Source organism: Rhincodon typus, chromosome 1, assembly GCF_021869965.1.
Source record: "Rhincodon typus isolate 14 chromosome 1, sRhiTyp1.1, whole genome shotgun sequence".
NCBI classification, from domain to species: domain Eukaryota; kingdom Metazoa; phylum Chordata; class Chondrichthyes; order Orectolobiformes; family Rhincodontidae; genus Rhincodon; species Rhincodon typus.
This window is the reverse complement of record NC_063332.1, coordinates 12,348,820-12,361,774: the sequence shown is the minus strand read 5'-3', so window position 1 is coordinate 12,361,774 and position 12,955 is coordinate 12,348,820. Positions and strand designations below refer to the sequence as shown.

Below are 12,955 nucleotides of genomic sequence, written 5' to 3'. Positions count from 1 at the left end.
TCAAAACAAGCTTGTTTTTAAAAGTCAATTGCAGAAATTATGAAGTTAAATATTGATAAATTGCATGTTGGAAATTGTTCTCTTGGAATGAGAAATTATAGTCAATCTACTATTTGGAGATAAGGGTGATAAACATGAAAGTGCAGGCCAATATTTCAGCAAGGGTGTTGGGATGTTACTGCAATCTATTTTCTCGATAGTGACTGAACATTTGGTCAGGTATGAATGAATACAAAGGTTTTCCAGAAAGAAACCAGGTACAGCCCTTCCAACTGATGAGAGAACTTTAAGTGGAAATAGGGTAACCTTTCACTGAAGTTTGAGTATCTGGAAGGTCATTGTTGATGGGAAAGACGTTGAACTTTTCATTTTGATAACTGTAGGAAGACTGCTTCAAACATTTCTCTTGTGTGCAGCCACTTTTTCCAATTTGAATGTAATCTTTGACGTCCATTTGCAATAACATATGGATCTGTTCAATGATTGATTACCATGTAACTAAGTTGCAAAAAATAAAACTTAATGGTCTGCCAAACCAGGTTGCACTTTGGAATCCGACTTGCAGCATGACCATCAGCTAGGATTGTCGTTGTCATAATCACATTTAGATGAATGAAAATGGGAAAAGGCTTGAGTGGAGCACATTTTGGACTGTTTGAACCAAACCGCTCACCTTTTAGGCTTGTAATCATGTAACCACTCAGTTGATTGATCATAGAGTCAGTCCCCATGACAGTTTGCGACAATCTGCCTTAATCTCACTTGCACACATTTTAGTCCCAGAGACAGTAGGAACTGCAGATGCTGGAGAATCTGAGATAACAAGGTGTAGAGCTGGATGAACACAGGCCAAGCAGCATCAGAGGAGCAGGAAGGCTGACATTTCGGGCCTAGACTCTTCTTTTTGCATGCATTGAAAAATTGAAGTTGGTGAATACAGTTTATTGGAAAACATTTTTAATAGTGAGTAATTAGTGCTGTTTGCCTGTTATTGGTTCAAATTCTCTTCTATCCGGCAATCTCATGATGATGTGGAGGTGCTGGTGTGGGATGGGGGTGGACAATGTTAGAAGTCGGATGACACCAGTGATAGCTCAACAGGTTTGTTTGAAATCACAAGCTTTTGGAGCGTTGCCCCTTCATCAGGTGAAGTGAGAGAAAAGCACACAGGCACAGAATTCATAGGCAGAAAGATCTAAACATTATACAGATGGTGCGAGTGGAGTGTCAACAGGCTGAATAATAGGTCTCTGCAGGTGATCAAGAGTGTCAGATGCTGTGAATAAAGTATCAACAGCTGAGTATCAAGCGAAGGGATGACCTTTAATCCGAATAAATGAGGTAGAGAGATAATTACAAAAAATTTAAATATAAGGTGGTGCTGGAGACAAACCAAATGATGGGAATACGTGCTAAGTGTAAGAGTCACCTGCCGAGGGTCTAACCAGAGTAATAAGTAATCGAAAGCTGTTCAAACTACATAAGGTAGAGAGATTATAAGAATTCATCAAGGTGATGGTGTCAAAACGGAACAGTGTGGTGGGGCCACTCGTAGCACAACATGAATCCAAGATCACGGTTGAGGCCATCTTCATGGGTACGGAACTTGGCTGTCAGTTTCTGCTCGACGATTCTGCGTTTTTGAATATCTTGAAGGCTGCTTGGAGGACGCTTACCGGAAGATCGGAGGTCGCGTGCCCTTGACCACCGAAGTGTTCCCCAGTTGGGAGGGAACATTTCTGTCTGGTGATTGTTGCACGGTGTCCATTCATCTATTGTCGTAGCGTCTGCACGGTCTCCCCAATATACCATGCCTTGGGGCACCTTTGCCTGCAGCATATGAGATAGATAGCATTGGTTGAGTCATCTGCTTTATTTGTCATGTATGTTTTGGTGGTGTTCCCACGTGTGATAGTAATATCCATGTAGATAATCTGACATGCCTTGCAGAGGTTGCCGTGGTAGGGTTGTGTGGTGTTGTGGTCGATGTTGTCCTGAAGGCTGGGTAGTTTTCTGCGAATGATGGTATGTTTGAGATTTGGCGGTTGTTTAAAGGCGAGAAGAGGGGGTGTAGGGATGCTGTTGGCAAGATGCTTGTCGTCGTCGATAATATGGTGAAGGCTGGGTAGAACGTAGTGTAGTTTTTGCACTCTGGCGAAGTACCAGATGATAAAGGATACTCTATCGATCGTATCCAGTGTCTCTCTTCTGAAGAGGTTGGGGTTTTTCACTGTTGCACGTCGGAACTGACGATCCATCAGTTGAGTATTGTAGTCCGTTCTTGCGAGGATGTCCTTCAAACTTTGTAGGTGCCCGTCACGTTCTTCCTCATCCGAGCAGATCCTGTGCATGCATCATGAGGTTATCCGTGGGCTTCTGTTAGAGTGAGGTGCTAAGGTGTCTGTCCTTGATGGAGATGCGTGCATCCAGTGATGAGACTGATTCTGAAGTGTAGTCCCTGGCAAGTCTGGTGGGATGAAATTTGTTGATCTCACTATCTAGTTGTTTCAGTGATTCCTCGCTATGAGTACAAAGGAAGAAAATGTCTTTGGTGTATCTGTATCTGGTGTATAGCGTTGGTCGGAGGTCCTGCGCAGCAAAGAAGTCTTGCTTGAACTTGTACATGAAAATTGGCATATTGGAGAGCAATTTCGACCCCATGGTGGTTCTGTGTGGCTGGATGAAGAACTGGTTTTCGAAGGTGAAGACATTGTGATCGTGGATCAAGTAGATGAGTTACAGGTTGGCAGTTGGTATTGAGTACTGTTGCAGTGATGCCATCATTGTGGTGGGGTACTGGTGTAGAGTGCCGAAACATCCATGTGCCAAGGAATGTTCCTGGTTCAACTGGTCAGTGGGTGCTGATTCCTATAAGAAGTCTTGTATATCGTGACAGAAGCTGAGAGTTCCTTGTACAGTGGGTTTCAAGATGCCCTGGACGTAGCCAGAGAAGTTCTCGCGCAGGGTCCCGTTTCCTGATATGATTGGCCTACCAGGTGTGATGGCTTTGTGTATGTTCGGAAGGCGGTAGAAGTTTCCTACGCAAGAAGTAAGCGGGATGAGGGTGCATCGTTTACTTTGAAGGCCTGAATCAAAGGTCTCGATCAGTCTGTTGAGTTGCCGGATGCGTTCTTTGTTTGGACCGGCAAATAGTTTTCTGTAATGTTTCTAGTTGTTCAGTTGTCGGTATGCCTCTTTGCAGTACTCCATTCTATTTTGTATGATGGTGGCTCCTCCTTTGTTGGTTTGATGACAATGTCATGATTGGTCTTGAGAGCATGGATGACGTTGCATTGTGCTTGGGTGATGTTCTGCGCTATCATGAGTGCAGCTGATGAATCTGGCATTAATGCATTTCCTGATGGTTTGAGCACACCTGTCTAGCCTAAGACAGCAGTTTTCTGGAGGGGTCCAATTCGATTCTTTCTTCCCTGGTCGCTGCACTGCGGATCTCTCTGTCCACTATTCCAGCTTATTGATTATCTTTATTGAGCTCTCCGTTGACATCTCCGTTGACATCTTCAAGTTTTCCTTTGAAGAGTTCCTGGAGCCTCATTCGCCGAATGAATTCCTCTGTGTTTGCTGCAAGACCAGTGGGGCCCATTTTAGTAGTGGGGCAGGAATTGAGTCCTCGGCTGAGAACATTGTTTTCATCTGGTTGAAGGGTGTGGTCAGACAAGTTGAGGGATTCCCTCTTGATGGTACAGCAAGGATGCTCCAAGGCATGGTATATTGGCGAGACACTGCAGATGCTATGACAACGGATGAATGGACATTGTTGCAACAATTGCTAGACAAGGATGTTCCCTTCCAGTTGGGGAACACTTCAGTCAAGGACATTCCACCTCCGATCTTCAGGTAAGTGTCCTCCAAGACAGCCTTTGAGTTGCACAACAATGCAGAATCGTGAGCATAAACTGTTAGCCAAATTCTGTACCCGTGAAGATGGCCTTAGCCGTGATTTTGGGTTCATGTTGTGCTACGCATGACCTCACCACACTGTTCTGTATCTGTAAAATTTTCCTTACTAACCTGTTTTGACACCATCACCGTGACAAATTATTATAATCTCCCTACCTTAATTAGTTTGTACAGTTTTGGATTACCTATTACTCTGGTTAGACCCTTGTCATTCGACTCTTATACCTATTGCGTTATTCCAGTCATTTGGTTTGCCTCCAGCAACACCTTTTATTTTTAATTTTTTGCAATTGTCTCTTTACCTCATTTAATTGAATCATAGGTCATCCCTTTGCTTGATAGTCAGCTGTTGAAACTTCTTATTCACACCGTTTGACACTTTGGATCACCTGCAGAGACTTATTATTTGACCTGTTGACACTCCACTTTATATGAACAGTTGGTCTTTCTGCCAGTTGATCTCTCTGCGTATGAATTCTGTGCCTGTGTGCTCACTTCATCTGATGAAGGGGCAACGTTTCGAAAGCTTGTGATTTCAAATAAACCTTTGGACTAGAAGTTGGTGTAAGTGTTTTTGTTTCCTGACCCAGGACAAAGACTCGGGAAGCAGGCAAGATTCAGGCAAGTGGAAGCTGTTTATTCAAGCAGAAACCTGTTTATGCAGGGAGAGGGCCAAAGGATCTTCCCTGAATCTGGCTTCAGAAGATAGATCTATGACACAGCCTCTGCTTTTACAAAGAAACAACAGCATTTTTATACATTTTGTGTTATGATCATTAAACGTAACGTATTCGCTGTCCTTCCCCCTAATCCAAACACCCAATTCTGTGGGATGCTGAATCAGTGATGGGCACTTCTGTGGACGTGCCCAGGTTCCCATGATCTTGTGGTACTAGCTAGACCTTGTAATCTGTAGGCCTTGGGATCTTCCTATGCATCCAATTCATTCACGTTCCAAAAGTTTAATAGCTATACTCCTTCGGGTCTTTCTCAGGCCTGTTTATCTGTAAGGACAGCTCAAATTCTATTGCCCATTGTATTTTAGTAATTTTTTTATCACATTCAGTTACTCCTTTTATTTTCCCACTGATCCAATTACATAATATAAAAATCAAAAGTCAGTTCATTTTAACTAATTGCTATAAGGTTAACTCCTGTGAAAAATTGAATTGTAAGTGTAATGTTCTACAATCACGACTGTCAGCATTTTGTAATTTATGGATTGTAAGCAATCTGTCTTGTTCGGGGCACAAGAGAAGGCATCTCCTAAGGCTGGTTAATCTTCATGTCTAAGCTTAAAAGTTTTTAAGGCTTGTATTATATCCTGGTTATGTATTGGAACCAATTTGTATGATTTAGAACACTTGTAGCTAGAAAGTATTTAATATTGCTGGTAGCTTCAAAGAGGCAACTATTTACTATGAAGTAACTTTAACTGTTATCTCTGCAGCTGTTTCAGGTCCTCATCTAGCACCTGATGTTATTTATTTACTGGGACAATCTTTCGTTAATAAGGCTGGAATTGGTCATTTATTTGTCCTAAGGCATCCTTTTGTTTGTGATATACATAAACGATCTGGAGGAAGGTATAGATGGTCTGATTAGCAAGTTTGCAGATGACACTAAGATTGGTGGAGTAGCAGATAGTGAAGCGGACTGTCGGAGAATGCAGCAGAATATAGATAGATTGGAGAGTTGGGCGGAGAAATGGCAGATGGATTTCAATCCAGGCAAATGCGAGGTGATGCATTTTGGAAGATCTAATTCAAGAGCGAACTATACAGTAAATGGAAAAGCCCTGGGGGAAATTAATGCACAGAGAGATCTGGGTGTTCAGGTCCATTGTACCCTGAAGGTGGCAACGCAGGTCGATAGGGTGGTCAAGAAAGCATACGGCATGCTTTCATTTATCGGACGGGGTATAGAGTACAAGAGTTGGCAGGTCATGTTACAGTTGTATAGGACTTTGGTTCGACCACATATGGAATACTGCGTACAGTTCTGGTCGCCACATTACCAAAAGGATGTGGATGCTTTGGAGAGGGTGCAGAGGAGGTTCACCAGGATGTTGCCTGGTATGGAGGGCGCTAGCTATGAAGAGAGGTTGAGTAGATTAGGATTATTTACATTAGAAAGACGGAGGTTGGGGGGGACCTGATTGAGGTCTACAAAATCATGAGAGGTATAGACAGGGTGGATAGCAAGAAGCTTGTTCCCCAGAGTGGGGGACTCAATTACCAGGGGTCACGATTTCAAGGTGAGAGGGGAAAAGTTTAAGGGAGAGTTCTTTACGCAGAGGGTGGTGGGTACCTGGAACGCATTGTCAGCGGAGGTGGTAGAGGCGGGCATGATAGTGTCATTTAAGATGTATCTAGACAAATACATGAATGGGCAGGGAGCAGAGGGATACAGATCCTTGGAAAATAGGCAACAAGTTTCGATAGAGGATCTGGATCAGCGCAGGCTTGGAGGGCCGAAGGGCCTGTTCCTGTGTTGTAATTTTCTTTGTTCTTTATTTTGTTTGTTCTTTTCTCAGAACTGTCTCGGATGGGAACATACAGCATTCTTTTACTGACCTTCGAGCAATTCTGTTCAAAGGTATCATTGTATTTCATTGTGTGAGCAGGCTGCTTAGTTTTGCTTAGCTTCTCTCTGCCATCTTGTCAGCAGGCAGAGGCCACTTGGAGTGGTCAGGTACAAGTCACCTTACGTAGCCAGGTACGGATCACCCCTACACCTGGTGGTGTCTGACTTCTGATCATTTCTCAGCTGTGCCTTAATTTGAGGATGACTTCTACTCAGGGTCATAGGTTATTTTTGAGACTGAACAGGCCAATTCTCAACCTGCAAGTTTGTTAGTTACTTGGGGCAGGATATTCTGAGTTAGGAGAACCCTTGAGTGCAGAATTTGCTTCCTTTTCTTTCCTCCTTTGCCACCAGTATACATCATTCAGGAGTTTGTGCTCAAGCTGCTGCACAACTTGATGTTGCTATTTTGAACAACTGATAGCAAGCACCTCCCGGTCATTCTGGCAGTGCTGCTCTCCTTTTAAAATGAGCTTCCATGTAGCTTTGCAATGATTTCTTAGTCCTGCCTTGTAAAAGTGGTGATTTAAGAGTTGAGAAAACAGGACCTGGCTGCGGAGATATTTTATGGCTATCTGAAGCAGTGTCCAATGCGTCGTAGTTGGTTTTCAATCCAAAAAATGTTTGATTTGAATCTGGGTTTGCAGGGATTTTGTTATCAGAAGAGGTGGAGCAGTTTGGGATTGTACGTGGGAGTTTAGAAGAATGAAAGTACACGTTATTCAAGCATACAAGATTCATAGGGTAGTTGTGGAAAGGTTGTTTCTCCTTGAGGGTGTCTAGTACCAGACGGCATAATCTCAGAATAAGGGGTCTTCATTTAACACCAATGAAGAGTAATTCTTTTTTTAAGTAGAGAATTTGTACAATTCTTCTCTGTAGAAGGCTAGTTTGTGATTTATTTAAGGCTGAGAAAGACAATTTTTTTTTCACACAGGAAGGGAATCAAGGATTATAGGAATAAGGCAGGCACATGGAGTTCAGGATTATTACAGAAGTTGTGATCCCATTGAATGGTAGAGCAGACTTGATGGGATGAAAGGCCGCCTCCTACACTGTCTTCTGGTCTTATTTTTCTTCAGACTGCGGACTGCAAATTGGGAAAAAATATTGTTTGAAACCAGGAAAATTATGGAAGAACATGTTGCATTAAATAAATGAGTTATGGTGCTCATTCAGAGTTGCATCTAGAATGTTGTCTTTCTTAGAGACAGTCTTTTGATTTGATTGAAAACCAAAATCAGACCAGTTGTCAGCTCAGGAGGGTTCAGCATAGTAATATACGTTTGATTGGGTCCTTCTAAAGTGGTTACAGCCTTGTGTTTGGACAATATAGGAGAAACATCCAGCCTGCAAAGAGAAAGCATCTAAAACTCTCTTTCTCCTTTGTGTGTAAGGAGTAACAGAAAATCTGGTAGCTGTTCTTACTCACCATTTCCCTATGAAGTGCTCTCTCTGAAAATTGCCTGTTGAAAGAAAAACAGTAGAAAAGCCACCTTCAGAGACACTGAAAGGGGCAAATTTTCAACATGTGAAAGTAAAACAATATGTTTGTACAAACAACCTTATCTCACGAGTAAAGAACTGATAGGAAATGGACGGAACGGAAAGAAATGCATCTCATCAACTCATCTGGTTTGATTTGGTGTCTCTTTGTCTTTTCCTGCCCGTGTTTTGCCTTTTCCTGCTTGTTTTGCCTCTCCATGTCTGTTTTCGTGTGTGTGGGAATTTTAAAAAGGAGTAGAGTTTAATTTATGTAGTTATAGGTTAGCAGTTTGGGTTTCTTTCTTGTCATTGGGTGTGAAAAGTTTGTTATAATGAACAGTTGATAATGCTAAAAACCTGGTGTACATATACGTTTATCCTGAATTAGACAGCGAGGTAAAATTGGGCAATTTGGTAGTTGAATCAAGTTTGTACTTTTATAATCACAGTGGAAGTAATGGGACTCGATTTGTAGCACACAACCATTGTGAGTTGTGATACATTCAACATCTTGGTTGATATGATGACAGGCCATCTTGCATGTAGAATTGAAGAGATCAAGAGTGGCTTGCACATCTGGTGCTGAGTGCAGTCATTGGCACATTGTAGGTGAGCCTTGTCTGCAGTGATCAATTTTAGTTTTGGCATGGAAGCCAAATTGAGGTAAATGTTTTCCATCTGTTTTTAATGCTGTCACTAGAAGAATAAATTTGTCACTCATTCACAGTTTATTAAGATTCTTCGTGGCTTTGAGCTACCATTTCTGCTATTAGATTAGTTACTTTGGATGTATGTTGGTGTGATGTGCAGTAAATGATGGCATGGAGGGTGCCAGAAACAGATCTCTTGTATTTAGATCGTAGTTGGGACGGCACGGTGGCTCAGTGGTTAGCACTGCTGCCTCACAGCGCCAGAGACCCGAGTTTGATTCCACCCTTGGGTGACTGTCTGTGTGGAGTTTGCGCATTCTCCCTGTGTCTGCATGGTTTTCTTCCTGGTGCTCCGGTTTCCTCCCACAATCCAAAGATGTGCAGGCGAGGTGGATTGGCCATGCTAAATTGCCCATAGTGAGTGGGGAAGGGTCAGTGTGGACTTGTTGGGCTGAAGGACCTGTTTCCATATTGTAGAGATTCTGTGATCTGTGATTGAGGACACTGTATTTACTGTCAGACTAATATGAAATGAAATGTCATTCAGATGCCAAGTTGTGATTCTGTGGTAAGTGCTGACCTTGATCCTGTTGAAAAGGGTAGGCGATGGCCTAATGGTATTAATCAGACTATCAGTCCAGAAACCCAGTTGATATTCTGGGGACCTGAGTTCGAATCCCACCACGGCAGATGATGGAATTTGAATTAAAAACAAAAGTATGGAATTAGGAATCTACTGATCACCATGAAATCATTGTTGATTGTCAGAAAAACCGATCTGGTTCACTAATGCCCTTCAGGGGAGGAAATCTGCCACCGTCACCTAGTCTGGCCTACATGTGACTCCAGACCCACAGCAATGTGGTTGACTCTCAACTGCACTCTGAAACGGCTTAGCAAGCCACTCAGTTTTACCAATTGCTACAAAATCTCAAAGAAACGAAACTGGACAGATCACCTGGCATCGACCTAGGCACTGGAAAAGACAACGGCAGAAACAGCCCTGTTGACCCTTCTCACGAACATCTGGGGGTTGTGCCAAAATTGGGAGAGCTGTCTCACAGATTAGTTAAGCAACAGTCTGACATAGTCAAACTCACAGAATCATACCTTACAGACAAGGTAGCAGACACCACAATCATCATCACCATCCCTGGATATGTCCTGTCCCACGGGCAGGACAGACCCAGCAGAGTGGGTGGCACAGTGGTATACAGTCGGGAGAGAGTTGCTTTAGGAGTCCTCAACATTGACTCCGGACACCCATGAAGTTTCATGGCTTCAGGTTAAACATTAGGCAAGGAAACCTGATTACCACATACCGTCCTCCCTCAGCTGATGAATCAGTACTCCTCCATGTTGAACAACACTTGGAAGAAGCTCAGAGGATGGCAAGGGCACAAAATGTAGTCTGGGTGGAGGATTTCAATGTCACCCACCAAGAGTGGCTCAGCAGTGGTACTACTGATCAAGCTGGTCAGGTCCTAAAGGACATAGCTGCTAGACTGGGTCTGTGGCTGGTGGTGAGGAAACCAACAAGAGGGAAAAACATACTTGACCTCATCCTTACCAATCAGCCAGCTGCAGTTGCATCTGTCCATGACAGTATCTGTAAGAGTGACCATCGCACAGTCCTTGTGGAGATAAAGTCACGCCTTCACATTGAGAACAACTTCCATCGTGTTGTATGGCACTATCACTGTGCTAAATGTGACAGACTTTGCACAGATCTAGCAAATCAAGACTGGGCATCCAGGAGGCACTGTGGGCCATCAACAGCAGCACAATTGTACACTGGCACAATCTGTAACCTCATGGCCTGGCATATCTCCCACTCAACCATTACTATCAAGCCGGGGATCAATCCTGGCTCAATGGAGACTGCAGAAGGGCATGCCAGGAACAGCGTACCTGAAGATGAGGGTTTCAACTTGGTGAAGCCACCAAACAGGACTACTTGCACGCCAAGCAGCGAAAGCAGCAAGTGATAGACAGAGCTAAGCAATCCCACAACCAACGGATCAGATCTAAGCTCTGCAGTCCTGCTAAATCCAGTCATGAATGGTGGTGAACAATTCAACAACTCACTAGAGGAGCAGGCTCCACAAATATCCCCATCTTCAATGATGGAAGAGCCCAGAACATCAATGCAAAAGATAAGGCTGAAACATTTTCAGTAATTTTCAGCCATAAGTGCCGAGTGGATGATCCAACTTGGCCTTCTCCAGTGGTCCCCAGCATTACACATACCAGTCTTCAGCCAATTTGATTGACTTCGCGTGATATCAAGAAATGGTTGGAGACACTGGATACTGCAAAGGCTATGGGCCCTGACAACATTCCGGCAATAGTACTGAAGACTTGTGCTCCAGAACTTGCTCTCCTAGGCAAGCTGCTCCAGTACAGTTACAACACTGGTATCCACCCGACAATGTGGAAAATTGCCCAAGTATGTCCTGTACACAAGAAGCAGGACAAATCCAACCCAGCCAATTACCGCCTAATCCGTCTATTCTTAATAATCAATAAAGTGACGGAAGGTGTCATCAACAGTGCTATCAAGCAGCACCTGCTTCGAAATAACCTGCTCAGTGACGCCCAGTTTGGGTTCTGCCAGGGCCACTCAGCTCCCGATCTCATACAGCCTTGGTTCAAACATGGACAAAAGAGCTGAATTCCAGAGGTGAGGTGACAGCAACAGCCCTTGATATCAAGGCTGCATTCGACTGAGTGTGGCATCAAGAAGTCCGAACAAAATTGGAATTAATGGGTATCAAGGGGCAAACTCTCCAGTGATTGGAGTCATACCTGACACATAGGAAGATGTTTGTGGTTGTTGGAGGTCAATCATCTCAGCTCCAGGACATCTCTGCAGGAGTTCCTCAGGGTAATGTCCTAGGCCCAACCATCTTCAGCTGCTTCATCAATGACCTTCCCTCCATCATAAGGTCAGAAGTGGGGATGTGTGCAATCATCGGTAAAATGTTCAGCACCATTCGTGACTCCTCAGATACTGAAGCAGTCCTTGTTCACATGCAACAAGATCTGGACAATATCCAGGCTTGGGCTGACAAGTGGCAAGTGACATTCGCACCACACAAATGCCAGGCTATGACTATCACCAATAAGAGACAATCTAACCACCATCCCTTGACATTCAGTGGTGTTACCATCACTGAATCACCACTGTCAACATCCTGGGGGGTTACCATTGACCAGAAACTCAACTGGACTCACCACATTAAGACAGCGGTTACAAGAGCGGGCCAGAACCTCATAATACTGTGGCGAGTAACTCACCACCTGACTCCTCAAAGCCTGTCCACCATCTACAAGGCACAAGCCTGGAGTGTGATGGAATACTCCTCACTTTCCTGGATCAGTGAAGCCCCAACAACACTCCAGAAGCTTGACACCATCCAGGACAAAGCAGCCCACTTCATTGGCACTACATCCACAAGCATTCACTTCCTCCACCACCGACGCTCAATAGCAGCAGTGTGTGCTATCTACAAGATGCACGCAGAAATTCACCAAAGATCCTCGGACAGTACCTTCCACACCCACGACCACTTCCATCTAGAAGGACAAGGACATCAGACACATTTGGGAACACCACCACCTCCAAGTCACTCACCATCCTGACTTGGAAATGTATCGCCATTCCTTTCCTTTACTGCTTCTGGGTCAAAATACTGGAATTCCCTCCCTAATTGTGGGTCACCCCACAGCAGGAGAGCTGCAGCAGTTCAAGAAGGCAGCTCACCACCACCTTCTCAAGGGCAACTAGGGATGGGCAAGAAATGCTGGCCCAACCAGTGACGCCCACATCCTGCAAATGAATAGAAAAAAAAAATTAAACCATGTATGGTATCTACTCAAAACATTTGCCATTGTAGCATTTTTGACATCCTTCACTTGTTCTGCCATTGGAAACATTTTTTCTTTGCTGTTCATGCATGCTGCTTGTTTCTATCAAATCTCCTCTCACCATTTTATATTCTAACGACAGTTACCCAACTTCTGTAGAATGAAAGCAAAGTAGTTGTGGATGCTGGAAAATTTGAAATAAAAACATGAAGTGCTGACGGTGGTGTCCAGTTAATTTTCTAGTACCTGATGCACTGCACTGACCGAATCTGACTCCAGCACATTGACTCTGACTCTGTGCTGAAGATAATCAAACTGCAGACTCTTTGTGCAGATGTGGTTGTCGTAGATTACATTGGCATCCACCATTTCCCATTCATCACTGTTCTCTACCTTTTGTCCCTGAAACACATTTTTATCCATATTCTCACTGTCCCTTTTAA

At 43.8% G+C, this 12,955-nt stretch overlaps 1 protein-coding gene across 1 annotated transcript in view; it reads left to right on the top strand.

Moving 5' to 3' along the window:
• dnaaf9 (dynein axonemal assembly factor 9) overlaps positions 1–12,955 on the top strand; it is a 253,262-nt gene that overhangs the window by 105,416 nt on the left and 134,891 nt on the right. The window lies entirely within an intron of this gene.